Source organism: Lycorma delicatula, chromosome 8 (assembly GCF_047948215.1).
Source record: "Lycorma delicatula isolate Av1 chromosome 8, ASM4794821v1, whole genome shotgun sequence".
In the NCBI taxonomy this organism is placed as follows: domain Eukaryota; kingdom Metazoa; phylum Arthropoda; class Insecta; order Hemiptera; family Fulgoridae; genus Lycorma; species Lycorma delicatula.
The window spans coordinates 117,614,505-117,633,220 of NC_134462.1; the positions used below are offsets into that span (position 1 = coordinate 117,614,505).

The 18,716-nt window shown below is 29.1% G+C and overlaps 1 protein-coding gene across 2 annotated transcripts in view; it reads right to left on the minus strand.

Moving 5' to 3' along the window:
* The window catches only part of LOC142328866 (protein apterous-like), a 330,108-nt gene that overhangs the window by 116,171 nt on the left and 195,221 nt on the right, over positions 1–18,716 (minus strand). The window lies entirely within an intron of this gene.

Here is an 18,716-nt window from a genome sequence, read left to right on the forward strand (position 1 = left end):
GAGCCCAAATATTTGAATTCTTGCACTTGTTAGATTTGCACATCATCCAGCCGGACGTGGGCACGTGAGCCGTCTGTTGTTAGTACAAGTAACTTATCCGCATTTATTTTCAGGCCATAAGATTGGGTAATGCTGCAGATATCACAAAAAATATCAGTAGCCTCAGCATCACTGTTGGCGAACACGCTACTGACATCGGCGAACATCAGATCAATCAGAAAACCAAATTGAATTCTTCTTCTGCCCTGAAAAACTCATCGCATTACGGAGTCAACTATGACGTTAAAGAGGAGTGGGCAGGCAACGTCTCTCTGGCGGACTCCTGTCCGAATGGAAAACTCCTCTGATAGCTCATTTCGAATGCGTTCTAAATCAACGATCCATTGTAGCTCTCCAATAGAAGCTTGCTTGATTTTGATGGAAGAGCTCTGCCTCCAGTGCTTTCCAAAGCGCCGGACAGTGGATGCAGTCAAAGGCAGATTGAAAGTCGATGAAGAAGATAATCGCTCGTTTTCTACATCGAATTCTTTCTTCCATTAGTTGATAAATGGCAGATTGGTTGACGAAAGGCGAACTGATTTATTTAATTAAAATATATAATCCAATGCAAATGTGTTTTTTCTAATTATGTTTATGTACAATAAAAGGCAGGATATAATTTATTCGTTTTGTTGAATATGTTAATGAGAAATTGGAAAATAATCTAAACGAATGAATTAAACGGCTAGGTTGGTCATTTATATAACTGTTTCGTTTTAATTATTGATCAAATTTTGTATGATTCGTTACTTGTGCTTTATAATGACAGAAACTCGTTTCCTGTATAAAAAATGAATATGCAGAATTGAAATTTATTTAAAAATAATTTTATAATATTATATTGAATATGTAACAAAATACATCAATAAGGTTGAAGCGGAATAAGAATTTTCTTTCTTAATAAGGTTTATGTAGATTTTTATTGTTTAATTTTATTTTTAAAAAGTTTATTTACATGAAGTAAAACTACTAAATTCTAAAATATTATTCAGAAAGAAAATAAATCGATTAAATATACCGAAATTTAATCATTTCAAGCAGAAAAGTTAAATTTGACATCTATAATGTACCTAAAAAAATAATAATTAAAAAAGGTAATAATAAAAAGTAGCGTTTGCTATTAAGTTTAATTAGCGGTATAAAGAATTCTGTAAATTAACATGGACGATAAGTGTACTTTTAATATTGTACAGCGTTCGTAACTTCTTATCTTGTTTTCATCGCAATTCTAGTAGAATGAAGATAACATTTAATATCTTCAAGTATGTCAAGTCTAAAGTCTAGAGTACTTGTTGCATTTATATTTTGTGGTCCACTTATGTACTATTACGTGGACAGAGACCGAGCGAATAAGATAATGAAGAGAAGCCATAAAGTGTCCGAATGACTGTGTGCTGCTGGCGAGCTACCGGCCCTCTCCGGGGGTCCAAACGTGCTGGAATTCGACAAATTGCCCCCAACTGATGTTATAGTAGTCTTTTCCAAGAGTAAAAACCTAACACACTACACTTAATAGTATTATTGCTATCATTTCTACTCTTTATTTCACCAGTGTTGCACTAAACTCATAATTATGACGCTGTATTTCTTTTTTTTATTGAATTTTATTATTACAATTGCAGTCTTCCGTCATTTTTTTAATAAAATATTTACCGTTATTTTTTATTATTATTTAGGATTTAATATTTTCCCGCACAGATTGCGAAAATAAACGTAAAAATACCGTAAAGCCAAACTTCTTATTACGAATTTTCGTTTAGCGAATCCTTTTCTCATAAATGCTTCTACTTAACGAAATGTAATTATTACCATATGTATTTTTTGGTCTATGAATTTAAAAACTATCTCAACACCATCCGATCGAACCCAGGGTTACACAGATCATGGGATAGTTAAAGTAGATCGGGTTCCACTTACATTTATAGAATTCAAAATCAGAAAGAATGGTTCCAGGGCATTAAGAAGGGGGTATTAATAAACATAGCAGGTAGTTGCTGATAAATACGATTTACCATGGGAAATCCAACAAGAGTAAATTTATATTAACATTTTTTTACAGAGTAGATGTAAACAATAAAATATATAGATAAATTATTTAAAAAGGGTTTCAAAGCGGTTTTAAATTCTTTAAATTATATATTGGGTTAAAATAATTTATTTACATGCAAGTAATAGTTTTATAATAAATGTATTTCCTCAATAGACCTTTTATGTTTTTGCATTTATTTACAGTTAGTGTTAGTTTTGTTTTCAGAAACCGCACGTATGTGGTTGGTAGAACAATCTGCCGATTTCTCAAAATAAACGATTTCTCAATTAAAACGTGGTATTATTAAAAAGATCTTTTTTTAACTATTCGTTTTGTAAAAGATAAAATTTATTTATAAAAAAAATTGTATTTCTTAAGTTGTAGCAAAGGATTAGTTTATAATTAATAACTTTCTTAATTAAAAAAAACTTACGATACTCTGTCATAAAAATTTGTTTAACTTATTAAGTAAAACGAAGGTTTTATTACAATTTTAAAAAACTTATATAAATCCTTCAAAAGGTATTTTTTGAAAAACGATTACTGCTAAAAATACCGTTAACTATTTTGTTTATAAATAATTTTGATATATAGTAGCTGAGATTAAATTTATTAGATATGTTTCTTTCACTTGTTATGTTAAGCTATTCTTGACTCTTAGAGTATGCTCTTAAATTTGTAATTGCTTATCGATTTTACTTAATAACTGGTGATTAATTATTATCGTCTTTATTTACAGTCGTATCAACAATTAAAGTCATTAGCGACTCATCAAAATTACACTTGTACGAATAACCGTACCGTAAATGTGCAGTCTTGAACAGACTCATTCCTGAGACGTGTGGTTAATTGAACCCTAACCGCAAAAGAACGCCGGCTTCCGTGGCGCGAGTGGTAGGGTCTCGGCATTTCTTCTGGATGTCCCGGGTTTGAATCCCGGTCAGGCATGGCATTTTCACATAAATTACAAATCATTCATCCCCTTATCCTCTGAAGCAATCCCTATCGCTGGTCCCGGAGGTTAAACAAAAAAAAAACACATCCACGAAAGAACACCGCTATCCACGATCTAGTATCCAACCGTATAATAGCAACTAACTTTACTAGGATTTGAACCTTAGAACTCGAATTCAAAATCAGTTAATTTACGATGACTAGTTTACCAGTAGAAGACCAACCCGGTGGGTTAATAAGTGGCCATTGCTTTGAGAAAAATGTATATCCGTAAAATTGATAAAATCGAAGAACTGTTTGAAAATATTTTGACTGTAATTTAAAAAAAGGATCATAAAAAATTTGTTATATTCAACAAACCTTGTACTTTGCGTTCTTAATACTGTAAGTAAAGCCAGTTTGTCATAACCTAATCTTAATTTGATTAGCCGTATTACTCTTCTAATCTTTACAATAACAACATTTATCAACCATAATTTTTTTACAAGATTTACTCATTGTATGTTATTTCATATAATTTCAGTTTTATTTTTTAAGAATTCAATTTCTTTGTTATTTTATTATCATCATCTTTATTTAAAGAAAGATTCAAAAATTGATGATAATTTTTAAATATGTTTTCATATAAATTCTTTTATATTAGACATTTTCTTGAGCCTGAACTACGATCAAGTAATATCCGCCAATACAGTAATATAAACATTCCTGACCGTTAGAAAATGTAAATTCAGATCAGCATTTTGATAGTCAAACAATTATCATCAGTATGTTCGTAATTATTAATAAAAGAAAAGATAATATAAAATAAATATCTATATTAGTAATATCTATATTTTATATTAATTTGCTGATCTCCGTGGTAGAGTGGTAGTGTCTCTGACTTTCATCCGGAGGTCCAGGATTCACATCCCGGTCAGGCATGGTACTTTTCATACGCTACAAATTTCCATTTTTACATACCAATTTCCAAGCTCCTTTGTAAGCTACCGTTGTGAATTAATTCATTATTAAATATTAATTATTAACACTTATGAAACACTGCAAAAAAGTATATTTATTTAAATTTATAAAACAATGAAATAGCTAAAAAATAATAATTCGATATTGTTTTGGATAATCCAAGTCAAAAGAGAAAGGTTACATTACAGTGTATAACATACCATCTAAATGTCTCAATCGGTTAAACCATTTCTGAGCGATTATTAGTGATTTTATTGCTTATCATAATTTATAAGAATGCTGGTATATTACTTAAAAATATTAAAATGTACGTTTAAAACATCAAATTACTAAAAAAATGATTTCTTTATTGAGAATATTTTTCTGTATGACCGATAAAGAATGTGTATTTAAATAAAAATGTATTTTTTAAATTATTAAAAATAAGACTATGCGATTGCCTATAAGGGTATACCAAGATAAGAGAGAGAGAAAAAAATGCGAAACCGCTGATGAAATTAATTGAACTTAGGCTAGGATAGGATATTGCGTGAGAATAGGTAATGACGTCACGGTACGGTTACTTCCACACAGGATGTGGGAGGATAGTACACGCAACAATTGCATTTCTATACTCGTGCTTTGGAAATTATAATTAAATATATTAATACAGTCTATATTATCGATTGTCTTAAGATAAGGTGAAGTTGCGGACTCGTTATCGATCTTATCTCACCTGTTAGTATGTTGTCCGCGCTACATAGTCGGTGTTCTTAAAGCTTATATGCTTGCTTACGCGCCGGTTTCCTATAAACAGTCGGCTAGCTTGGTGCCATGTAAGTATAATCATACAGTCATCTCCCTTCTCTTTAAATAATAAATTTAATATAAGTTTTTAGATAACAGCAGAATTACGAAACAACAAGGCTGTCACTTTTGTGTTCATGTATATATTATATATGTGTGTACGCGCGCAGACGTATAATTTTATCTATGTTGGTGATTTTTTTAAAATATAAAAAAAAATATTTTAATAATACTAGTGGAACAATTTTAATAGTAAGGGAATAAGATATGAAAAATTTTACATTAAACATTTTATTGAAACGTAAAGGTATGTTAAAATACCGGGCGATTCAAAAATTTAAAAAGCATATAAAAATTTATTGAGATAACTTACAGATTCGGTTGAGGTCTCATTTTATAGAAAAACACATCATGTTTGTTCACTTTGGTTTGGTATCCCAACTAAGTCGATTTCATTCCAGACAGTAGACAGCAGATCGGGCATTACCTCGGCAGCTGTGGCGTTAATTCAAAACTTAGCTCAACAAAGTCAGCAGGTAAAGGTGGTATATAAAACCGATCTTTAGTGAAACCCTACAAGAAAAATTCTAGTGGGGTCAATTCTGAGGAGTGAGGTGGCCATGCAATTGGATCTTCACGACCGATCCACCGACTTGGGAATCGAGTTTCAAGAAAATCTCAGACTTCTGGTCGGTAGTGAAATGATTCCCGTCTTTCTGATAGTAATGGTGTCCATTTTGGTCATATAACTGAAGAATTATAAAATGTTGCCTCCTGGAAGAAGAAAGGGTCATTCTGTCTGGAAGAAGAATAATCTATCTCGACAAAGATTTGATGCCAAGAGTAAATTGTATGCCTAGTAGGAGGGTCCCTACCATACTCTCAACAAAAACTACGTTAAACTACAGTTGCCGACTGCAAATCGTGAAACCAAAACACACAGCCAGAACTTCCCCCACAAGTAAATATATCCATTTCTAACAACACTGGTGACAGCGCAAATGGTCGAATTCGGTACTAATCAACAACGTGAGTCGAAATTTGAAGTGTTTTTTATGAAATGAGACCTTAACAAAATCTGTAAGTTAGCTCAATACATTGTTACGTGCTTTTAAAGTTATTTGTATTAGATAAGAAAATCACAATTAGGAAATCATAACGTATATATTACAAACTGTGTGAAAAATATTTAATTTTCTCTCTAATATATTTTCTCATCTTGTATATAGAAGATGTAACAAAGAAAATAATAGAAAAATTCAAAATTATAAAAAAAATCTAATGACAAACAGTAATACATTTTTTTAATATCCTTAAATTTATTTGAAAAGAAATTACGACACTTTTGCTTTATGAAAAAGAACTTTTATTAAGACATTAACTAAAGTTTAAAAGAAAAGATAATACTAAAATTGATGTTATTAAAATAACTTAAAATATTAAAAACTGGATAATCTTTTTACTTATTTAAGGAATAAATAGCAAAACCTGGACCAAGTAAAGAAAATATCAAAGCAGATAACCGAAAACGTATGGCTATCATGCAAAAAAATAATTCTTACTTCCTTGTACAAAGTAAAAACAATATGGTGATCGCGAAAAATATAGATTTTCAAATTTCAACGGAAATAACCTTCTTGACCATCCCTGAATTCATTTTGATTAGTTTCGGCGTGATATCTGTATGTACGTACGTATTTGCGTTTGTATCTCACATAATTAAAAAACGATTAGACGTTTGATATTGAAATTTTGAATTTATAACTTTTGTAACATCTAGTTATGCACCTCCCCTTTTGATCGCAATCGACAGAAACAAAAGTGTCCAAAAAACTCAAAATCAAAAAAAAATTGGATTTTGAACTCTTAACTGCAGTAATAAGCCCTCGTTGAGAGGTTTTCAACGATATACCATAATTGATATTTATTTTCATTGGTTCCAGAGTTATAGCCAAATGAAAGTTTAATTAATGAAATATTTGGATTTTATAAGAGGAGGGCACATCGGTTTGAATCAGACTTCATCTCCTTTTTTTTTTCTTTTTTTTTTAATTTCAGTGTATTGATTTATTAATAATTATTAAGCTGTGATTGTAAAAAAAATCTACAATAAATAATACTTCAATAATAACAATAAAAAAAGAAAAAATATTAGAAGTTGTTAATGTTATAAAATTTCATGTTCTTTTTGTTCAGAAATGTATGTAAGTAATTTATTAGGAGTAGAAGGAAGTCATTAGTATCTAGACCAGATTTTTTTGATATATATTCGTAAATATATTAGTGTATTATATATAGTGTAAAGGTTTACATCAAGTAAACTTCGAAAATAAAATATATGCAGAAAGATACGAATTAGATAATTTTGAAATATTATGTTACAGAAAAAAGTTCATAGGATTCAAAACGATGACATTTTAAATAAGAAAACAGAATTTTATTAACCTATTTGATTGGTTAATATTCTTAAACTATTTTGATATGATTACTCTATAAATATTATTATTAAATTAAACTAAATAATTTTAGGAAAAATACTGAATTTGGTGATTTGCGTGAAAAGTAATTTAAATTTTAACAAAGAACGTGTTATAGCTTTAAGAGTATAATATTAAGCAAAGGTTATCTACCGTCCTTTTGAGGGTTATTAAAACTCCCTGATTGCTTATCTAGAATTTATTTTCGCCTAAAGGTTCTTTATACGTAGTAAGGAAGTATCATAAAAAAGATAATTATATATGCGTCAATAAATAAAAATGATCTGTCTGAACACCAGATGTACCAATTATTATATTCCTAATTCTTAAAATCTAGACAGCTTATTTTTCCTTTTCATATCTTCTATTCTTTGGTCTAACTGTTTTAGAACTATACTTTTTTTTCTAATGGTCGTTATTCTTGTTTACTCTTTAATATTTTATTCGTCAAAGTTTCAAAATAATGTTTATTGATCTATACTGTCTTATTTTACCCAATTTTTGTTTCTTATAAACCGGTGGTACACACCTCTTTAATCGTCTCGTCTTCCCTTTTGATATAAAGAAAATCAAACTCTTAGATTTTAGATTCTTTCAATTTATGAATCCTCTTTTGCTTGTTAACCTTGGATATTGGTGTTTTTTAATAATTTTTCATATGCCATTTATTATTCTCACATTGAACTATTTATAAAAAAATAAAAGAATGCAAGGTTTGAAAATTGATTCATGCAAATATCTTAAATTTTTCTTAAGGTAATGATAAAAAGTGATTTTAAGTGTGTTTGTTAATGATGAAATTACTCTTTCTTTTTGTTTTTTTGATTTTCCAGTATTAAAGAAAATATAAAAATATTCGTCATACATTTTTAATTAATATATTTTATTGTTTTTTTGTTGGATGTAGAAAACCTGGCTGATAAGTACATACTACTGAATATAAAATGGAATAAGTTTAGTAACAGGAAAGACCGTGTAACAAAAATGACTGCGCACATTTCCATAATTTCGGCATAAATGATTCAATTTATGAATTGGTCGATTTTTTCGTGGATGAGTGCATTACATTATTTATAAACTAATTTTAACTGAGTAAGTTAATATATTTTCTTTCAGAAACTTTCTGATTTCCAACAGGAATATACTCCTTAAAAATAATACTGTTTCTGGAAGTACCCGCTTGAAGTATAAATTGTTTTGCTGTTCCTACAGAGTGTACTTATGACAAGATAAAAGGGTAAACTCGTTTTAGTTAAATATTTAAAATTTCCTACTGATGAAATACTACGAAATAAACTAATATTGTCCTCATAAGAAGTGATGTCTGATCTATTTTAATTATTAAAAAATGATAAAATTATTTTCAAAAACTTAATGTTAATAGTTTATTAAAAATAACATTTGTAAGTAATTATTAAGTTTACGAAAATTTAAGAAATTCTATATTAGTTTATAAAAAGGTAAATTATCTCTTGTATTTAAATTAAATATAGTGACGTATCATTATACCTATATAATAAACGTATAGGGTGTAATATATATATTACAATTTTTTTCTGAATTAACCATAAATGTATCAAATTTCTATTTTTGTTTTTGTTTTTTTTTAAGTAGAAGAGTAGTTTATATGCTATGTTCGTACATTCATACATCATATATGTCCAGTTAGGTGTACATCACCTACCTACCAGGTTCATTTGAAGCACCTGTAAGATTATAACATTGATAAGGCTTATATGCAGATATCACCGTCATGTCAAAATATTATGTTTCTACATTTTAACACGTGTCACTGATATTTATAATACAAGAAATGTACGTGATATTTTTGTTGGACCCATGTGGTGATACTTCAGCTTCTCTTTATATACTATATGTTACATTACTCTTTAACATAACTCTCCCCTTATTTATTTATTTTTTTTTTTTAAGAAAAAAACCGCTCCCACCCAGTATAGTATAAATGTATATTATAAATAACGCACCCAGTTATTATTCTACTACATTTTCTCTACTGTAACGTACCAAAACATAAAAGTATATTCATAATAAACATCTTATTTTTCTCTTATACGACGCTTTAAGATTTCAAAAAACATGTCTCAAGATAAATTTTGCAAGGTGTAATTTACTGCATAAAACACGTGAGATTATTATGCGTGGGAGTTTAAACGATATTTTTCCCTACTAGTTTTTTTTAACTTTATATTTTTCCACGCGTATCCCATCTTAAAGTGACTAAATAACATACTTGACTGACTTGGACTCGAGGGAAAAAATTATTAAAAAAAAGCATTGCTATATTGTATTACGATAATATCAGATGAAGCAGCAGTATGAATGTTCACACATATATTATAACAATGTAGTTTAAGTAATTATTAATATAATAATAATAATAATGATGATATATATAACAAGAGCATAATTTTATCATGTAGGTTAGATCTATTGTAAAAAGAGAGAAAGAATTACTGAATCCTTTGGTCATTATAAATAAAAAATCTGCTGTGTAATTTTCAATGAAAAAACAAAATGTAATATTCTTAGCAGTATCATGTTATACGTCTAAATATAAAAAGTATACGTGTTTTCTATACTCGTATATTTTAATTCATTCATAAATGTATGGGTTTTGTCTCATTCATTAAAATATTTCATTCATTATTCTTTGTAAATAACGAAGCCCATATACGTCTGTTATGGATTACATTTTATAGATCAAAAAAGAAATTATAAATGTAATTATTTTGTTATTAATTATAATATAAAAACATCACAAGTTGCTTAGTTTGTAAATAGCTCATTCATTGTACTACTGATACAGGTTTCAGGAAAAACCGTTCGAAAAATATTGTCTTACAAAGCTTGTAGGTAGAATGAAACAGTTATTATTTTATAATAATATTATTTTCTTATAATAATATTATTATTATAAAAAGAATATAGTATTTTCAGTACTGAGTAAGAAAAAAGACTTGTCGTTTCCGCCACCCACACTATTTCACAGTCAAAATTTATTTTCAGAATACAACATACTACATACGTTCGATTGACTAGTAGATCCTACACACAGGCATTGACTTTCACTCACTCATCGCTGTGGTTCACTGCATAAGTGCGTATGAAAAATACACCAACACAAAGTGAGTTTATGTTGCCTGTTGTCGACATTAAATTAAGGGTAACTGAAGAACGACTCGACCAATCTTTTTAAAACTTTCTTATGCAAAACATCAGATACTCTACTACATCATATCTAAATTTTAATGAAAATTATCCAGTATTTTTGGAGATTTTTGAGCCACAAAGTTTATACATACATATATAATATATATATATATATATATAAGGAAGTTACGTTTTAAGGGAATGGTATTTTTTTGTACTCCTCATACCTCAAAACGTAAAGAAAATTCAACTTCATATTATAAAAAGAATGAAAGTAATACCGTATTTTTCTTCGAAAACACTTGTTAAATACGTAAAATTATATACAGTATGTTCAATTATATTATAGATTGTTGTTAGTCCATATTAAATATTTAAATATAATTTCTGTATTCAGAATAAATTCGAATGGTGCCGTCAGGATGTTTTTAATCATTAACCAGTATTGGATGGACAGCAATTCATTCCTTTATATTCTATAATCGTTTAACTTAAAGATATTTACTGCTTCGTACATTGCCAATTATAGTTTGTTTTTTTTTCTAAGTCTTTAACTTCCTCTTTAATTTTTACCTTCTTCACGTTCCTCTATTATTTAATTAACCAAACAAAGATACCAAGTATATATGACCGACCAACTGATTTCGTCTTTACAAGATTTTTCCCCTAATTTTCCTCAACACTTATTTGTTTAAAGTCATATTTCGAATTTTATTAATCAATATAATTTTTAAAACCATCCTGCACTATTATATTTTAAAGGTTACCCTATTCTGTTTTGTATTTTATTCTACTGTCCACGTTTCACTATGAAAAAGCGTTACACATTTAATAACATTTAATAATATTTATTATATTATTATAATAACAAAACATTTAATAACATTTATTAGATCTACATTATTCCTTATTTAAGAGTAAAAGGATAAATCGTTCTACCCTCCTTTTTGTTGCATTTCATTAACCGACAACAAACTCAAGCCATTCAATTATATATCTTAACTCATTTTAATTTATTTTTGATAAAAAATTTATTAGCTAAAGTTTTTTTTATCTCTCCTTGGATAGTAATTTAATTTTCAAATTTCTTCTTTAATATGTATAATTATTTTTTAACGTATAAATTAAAAATAACCACAAGAACTGATTACATCTTTGTTTCTTTTCATTCTGAATCATCTTAACTTGCCTTTATCTTATAATTTTGTAACGGTCATTGGTTCTTGTATAGGTTTTAAAAACAACTTCCTCTTTTTTTATTTAAATTTAATTTATCTTAAAATTCAAAAAAAGAAATCAACTATTCCTTTCTGCATTATTAAATACTGCACATATATATTAATTTTTAATTAATATAGTAAGATTTTAAATGTATTTAATGTTGTAATTATAAATTTTAATTAAGAATTAGTCGTTTATATTTTTGGATTTTACTAATTCGTACCATTGCCTTCCCAGATTAACTCAATAATTTTCTTTTCAAATTTATGACAAAAAATTTTGAAAGCAGGTGCGTGAGGTATAACCTTGGAGTAGGGTCATATTTCAATTTACGTTAAGATTTTCACAACTTATTTTTTTTTTTTCATCTACATTAATTAAAATGAAATATATATATATATATATAGAACGGCAGCTGGTATTTTTTCTATGAAGTCGAATTATTTAATTTTTTTCATATTCAACATAGTACTTATTAGTAGAAATGTTTAAAACTGTTTAATATAATTAATCATAACAAACAATGTTGTTTTTCAACTCATTAATATAGAGACTTTATAGATTATTTTATGGATGTAAAGCATTAAAAGAATTCATAATCATTAATAATTTAACACATTATTTTTTGAATGGAGCGAGGGTAATAAAATGAGATAAGATATAAAACAAGAGTGATGTGAGGGAGAAAGTAAATGATTTATGAAAACAACTCAGAAACCATCGGTGATTATTAATTCATTTTGACTTAAAATGCAGGTGTTATGTAAATAACAGATGTTTTTTTCTTTTTGTCCAATTTCTTTTTATCTACTCTATTTAGCAGCACACAGCACACTTCCTTTACTTTAAACAACATTTTCAGACATGCAGGAGCAACATACAGTTTATTTTTTAACTTTTTTTTTTCTTTACTTAGTTATTTATACTTAATCCTTCTTTTCATCTGTCACATTAATTTTTACGCGTAAGTATTATTCATTCATAAAAATATTAACCACATTATCCTAGAAAAAATTATCAATTTTAATTTTTTTTTTATTTTCATAAAGTTCCTTATTATTAAAAGAAAACTTTTAAACAATTCTTTAACCGATAAAAGTTAGTAAAATATGTTTCAAAGCGAGATAATAATGAAAAAATATTTTTCCTTCCTTTTTTGACTTAATTTTTGAATGGAATATATATAATATTAATAATAATAATTGTAGTATTTAAGAATAAATAATATTTTAAAAAAATATAAACTAAGTTCTAATATATAATAGTGGTTTTTAATTAATCTCAAAAATAAATAGCATACAGTTAATACTTTATACATTTGTTGTTTTATGAACAAAAACTCTTCCTCATTTTATAATGAATTTAATAAATTAGGATCTACAATAAAATTATATTAATAATACGAAATAAAATAAATTAAAAACCGAAACTTTCTGTCGTAATTAATTATAAAAGATTAAGCTAGATATTAGCAATAACGTAACCGCTCAAGGAACACCAGACATTAGCGACTGATGACAATCAAGCAGATAAATCCATATGTTCCTATTGTTCAGATCCATTTGTTTTCTTTGTCCTCTTTTGCTTCAATGTAAACATTTCCTGTCATCTTCTTTCTTCTTATTTGTTAATGGTCTTAATCGTCGTTAGAATTATTAATTGTGTGTATTTGACACACTTTCCTTTAAAATGTTGAAGAAATAACATTACTAAATTTTATATATGTTCTAGCTAGACAGCATATTATATATATATATATATATTTAAAAATGTGAACTTAACTAAAAGTAAGAAACTATTATAACATAATGTCATAGTTAATTCAATATAAATTGAAAGTAAATAAAGGAGTGCTTAACAATACTTGGTTATCCTGCAATTACTTAATGTATACAGTTTATACAACCAACGAATTACTCCGCGGCTGGAATTGTTGTACACCTATTACATATGTTTTTTTTTATTATTTCCGTATTTATACATTGATTTTAAGTAAGGTGACTGAAGAAAAAAATAAGTTCATCGGAAACTAATTTAAGATTAAGTGTTTAATAGTGTATTAAGAAAGGTGTACTGTAGCAGAAGTATGGACAAAAATAAGGTTAAAAGATATAGGAAAACAGAAAGATTAAATTATCTGATGCTTAGCTATCGAGAGCCAGAGTAGAAATGTTTTGTGACATATGGAAATCTGGTATTAGTAGTTTATAACGGAAACATTTTCTTTGTCGCATCTTTTGATCAGCCACTTGTAAAGCAAAGTAACGACAGCAATTTAAAACAAAACATTTTATATAAAATCTTTTAAATACGTTCTTCCTTATATAAAGGAAACTTTCAATCAAATTTCATTAAAATCGAGCAACATATTTGTTCGTAATTGTTTCACAACTTGTCAAAAGCTAGTTTCGCTCGACTAATATCTTTAGATAAAACAGTTCCTGATAAATAGGAAGATAAATTTATTTTTTCGTCCGTAGTGAACCTATTAAAAAAAGAGGAAATTCCAGCTGTAATAAATATTTTTTACTTTCTTGTACGAAGTAAGGAAAGTATTGTGATCGCGAAAAATTTTGGTTTTCAGATTTCACCGGAAATACCCATTTTGACCATTCCTGAATCCATCTGACTAGTTTCGGCGTGACGTCTGTACGCACGTAAGTATGTATCTCGCATAACTAAAAACCGATTAGCAGTAGGATGTTAAAGTTTTTGATTTAGGATTGTTGTAAAATATAGTTGTGCACCTCTGGTTTTGATTGCAATCGACTGAACTAAAAGTATTCAAAAAAGTCCAAAATCCGTACAGAAAATGGATTTTGGACTTTTTTCTTAACTGCAGTAATAAGCCCTTATTGAGAGCTTTTCAACGCTGTATCATAAGTGGTACATATTTTCATTAGTTCTACAGTTATAGGTAAATAAAATTTTAATTAATGAAATATTTAGATCTTACAGTGGAAGGCACATCGGTTTGAATCAGACTTCATATCCTTTTTTTTAAATTTTTTTTTAATTTAAATATAATGTTTATTAATAATTACTAAACTCTGTAAAAACATTTGACGATAAATAATAATTCAATAATACAATAAAAAAAATAATAAAAAAAAATTAAAAAATATCAGAAGTTATTAATGAAATAAAATATTATGTACTTTTCATTTTAAAAAAAAATGTATATATCTAATTTAATAGACACAAAGGAAGTCGTGTGACGTCAACATCAGATTTTTATATATAGATGTATAGACTATGACTTTGTTTTAATAACCGAAAGAGATGAATAATTAATGGAAATTGTTGATCTCCGTGGCAAAACGGTAGCGTGTAGGCCTTTTATACGGGGATTCCGGATTCAAACCCGGACAGCCGTGGCATTCTTTATATGCTACAAAATTTTATTTCCAAAGATTTTTACGTACAAGGTTCAAAAGCTTCCGTGGTGAATTAATGAAGTATATAGTCAGCCATACGATACGAAATAAAAATTATTTTCTTTACAAAAAAAAATATATACATATATATATATATATATATATAAAACACCTTAAATGTAATATTAAAAATAAATAAATAAATAACCTTTTACAAAATACTTCATAAAAATTAAATCTTATCATAAATAAATTATAGTAATAGAAATGCACTTCTTGATAACAATTTGTAAATAAAAACATACATCGATAATAAATAGGTAGAAGCTAAAGTGACAAAAAAAATTTTAAAGAATTCATTTAAGAAAAATAATAATAAAAAAGAGGAATAAATAAATAAAAGTGTGAGATAAGTTTGATTATACTACAGGTAGGCGTTATAGTAGCTGCAGTGGAAAGCCAGTTTTTTACCTTCTTACAATGTGTGAAGACAGTACTGGCGCCTAACGTCACGCCTCTAATTCAGTGCAGCCCCATTTTCTTATTATTTATCATTTTTATTATTATTACGATTTTACTTTTATTATTCTTTTTGTAATCTTTATCACTTTATTTTATTTAATTGCGTAATTAAAATAGTTATTGTAATTTGATGATTTAATAAAATAGTGATTAAAATTGATTTGTAAATTAAAAACAAAAATAAAATATTCAAAAAAGGACAAGTTTTATAATATCTACAGTGTTTTATAAAATAAAAAAAAACCTTATAAAAGCTAATTTACATTACCTTTAAGAACATGGAGTTATACTAAACACATTAAAATAAATATGATAAACTACACGAACGCTAATAGCGTATGTGTATATAGTACACTTTAATTGGTTATGTAAATCCTAACGTTTTTAGCGTGACACGATAACCGTGGTTGTGTATTTATCTAATTCCTTATTTTTAAGGCTGGGTATTGATGAGTCAACAAGTAAGGAAACACGGATTTTTATATAATATCTTGGTAGGATATAGAATTAGCTATCGATAAAACTAAATGAATATTATTTTAACATATATATATATATATATATATATATATATATGTGTGTGTGTGTGTGATATAAATTTGAAAGTTTGTCTTTCTGTCTGTTCTTGCATCACGCGAGAACCAATCGATCGATTGCTTTCAAAGTTGCAGGGTAGAGTTGTGTTATCCCAGGGAAGATTTTAAGTTATAGACAGAGAACCTAGTACCTCTGGAGGGTGAAGTTATGAACTATAGATTATCAATAGAAAAAAGATTAATTCTTTTAGTTAACTGTTATATTTCTATCAAAATGGAAACAGAAATAAGTTACAAATTTTTTATCGTCAATCGTGTGTGTGCTTTATTTACGATAGTTATAACCCGAAGTTATTTACCGAAGTTAATAACTGATTCGGCAAAATCTTTACCGAAGATGAGTATTGCGTCTTTCGTCTTTTGACCTGGAACGAAGCGGAGTTCACTTAATTGAATACTTATTGTTCACTCCAAAAAAGCATCAAAAGATTCCATCTGTCGGAAAAATAATACAAATCTTTTTATTCCACATACAAGTGCATGCCGAAGGGCTCTACGAATAATGCTAAATCATATGATGATATTGCCGGGATCAGTCTGTAGGTCCATCTGCCTTTCGTCGACTGATCCCGTTTTCTAGCTTCTACATAATAATGAAATACCTCGTCGAGCTGAAGCCGAGTACATTGAACGGTTCAGACAATCTTTCGATACACGACATACAATGTACCAGATAGAGCGACCACTACCTCCGAGACTGAAATCGAGAAAGGGATTTTTGAACTCTACATCTATCGAGCCCCCTCCATGGTTCCCAAACAGAGCTCCAACACCTCCAGGACATGACCTGGACTGGAAAACGTGGGTGACTTTAAACCGGCTTCGAACTGGGGTTGCACCAACCAGAGTTAACCGCGCTAGATGGCGTTAAATAGAGCCTAACGACCTGAACTGCGAGTGCGGCGAGATTCAGGACTCTCAACATCTCCTAAAATGCACCCTCTGCCCACTCAAATGCACCCTAGAAGATCTGTGGCAAGGAAATGCTTCTGGTGTTTCGGTGGCACAATACTGGTCGCAAAGGTTTTAATGTCTCATCGCTCGGACACGAAAACGTAAAGTAATGAAATACCTCATTCAGAACGAGTCAGAAAGGACCTCATGTAAATTTTCAAGTAAGAAAAATGAGCATACCCTTTTTACAATGTTGACCTTGCACTGTGAGATTTCCATACGCTCGGTCCCATGAAAGAAGTCATTGTGTAGTGCTGATATCAATCCAATGAAAAAGAACAAAATGCTTCGCGGGAATTTTATCGCATGTGGGACGGGAATATTTTAACAAAGGTGTAGAAACACTCATGTCACGCTACGTTAAATGTATAGATAAACTTTATGATTTTATGTAGAAAAGATAATCTACATTTTCTGATAAATAAAAGTTTTCGTAAAAATTAAAGTGCTTTTTTATGCTACAGCAGTACATTTTGACGGCACATTTTATTTATTTTATAGCGCACATAATTACTTTTTTTTTTGAGAAAGTAGCTATAGCTGGTGTTTTTATATTTTAATTACTTTACATGCATTACGCTTATAATAAATATTTAAGTGTACAGTGTAAAGCAACAAATTAATGTACGAACAATGTTTTATATGTATATGTATATATATATATATATATATATATATATATACCTCACTTCAGATATTTAGTCTATAAATATTTATATATATATATATATATTCGTTTTTTCATGTATCAATTATTGTTATTCATCGTTTATTGTACTTGCTTATTTTAAAAATATATATTGTATAACCAATACAATAAAAATATTTATAGTTTTTTCTCCAGAAATACTTTTTTTTGGAGGAAAGGAAACCTTTTATAGGCACAATGCCGTATCATACCTGTAGTAGTTTGGGACTCCCGTTGTGGGGCTACCCACTAAAATCCTTCCCATTCTACAACATGGAATTCCGGGCCCTTACATTATTATCACAGCCACCCCACGTGTCTTGGCCACATCCGCGCCTTCCTTTCTGACCCCCACGTCTCGAACTTGTCGGGTTCTGGTTTTTTTATCTTCGACCTTCTGGGGCAGAGGACCTGCCCCAAGGGAAACTCAGAGGTAGTTATTCACCCCTGGACATCTTCCACCAACTGGGTTCAAATGATCTTAACCAGCATCGTTGATGCCGCGTGCCACGATCGTTCGGTCTGTAGCACTGTCCCAGTGATCATTTCTGCATGCTTCCCTATTCTGCAGGAACCGATCGCACACGAACATCTTGTGTTCCATACTGTTATCCTCCCCGTAGTGATCGCAATCCGCGAAGGGTCTCAACGTCCGTGCGCACAAGTATGCCTTAAAACATCCGTGACCGGTAAGGAACCGGGTACACTAATACACTAATTCCCCGTTTTTTTTTTTTTGGCATCTCTGGAGGTCCGGGATTATCTGTAGGTCCATCTGTCTTTCTTCGACTGATCCGATCTATTCGGCCATTTGCAGACAAGCGATGCCATCACATCCGCCTGATCCACGCCCCTGTACATCTCACTCTTCCGAACTAGGAGATCCAGGGACACATCGCCTGAGATGGTCCTGTTTACGCAGCATACTTGAAAGGAGACAAC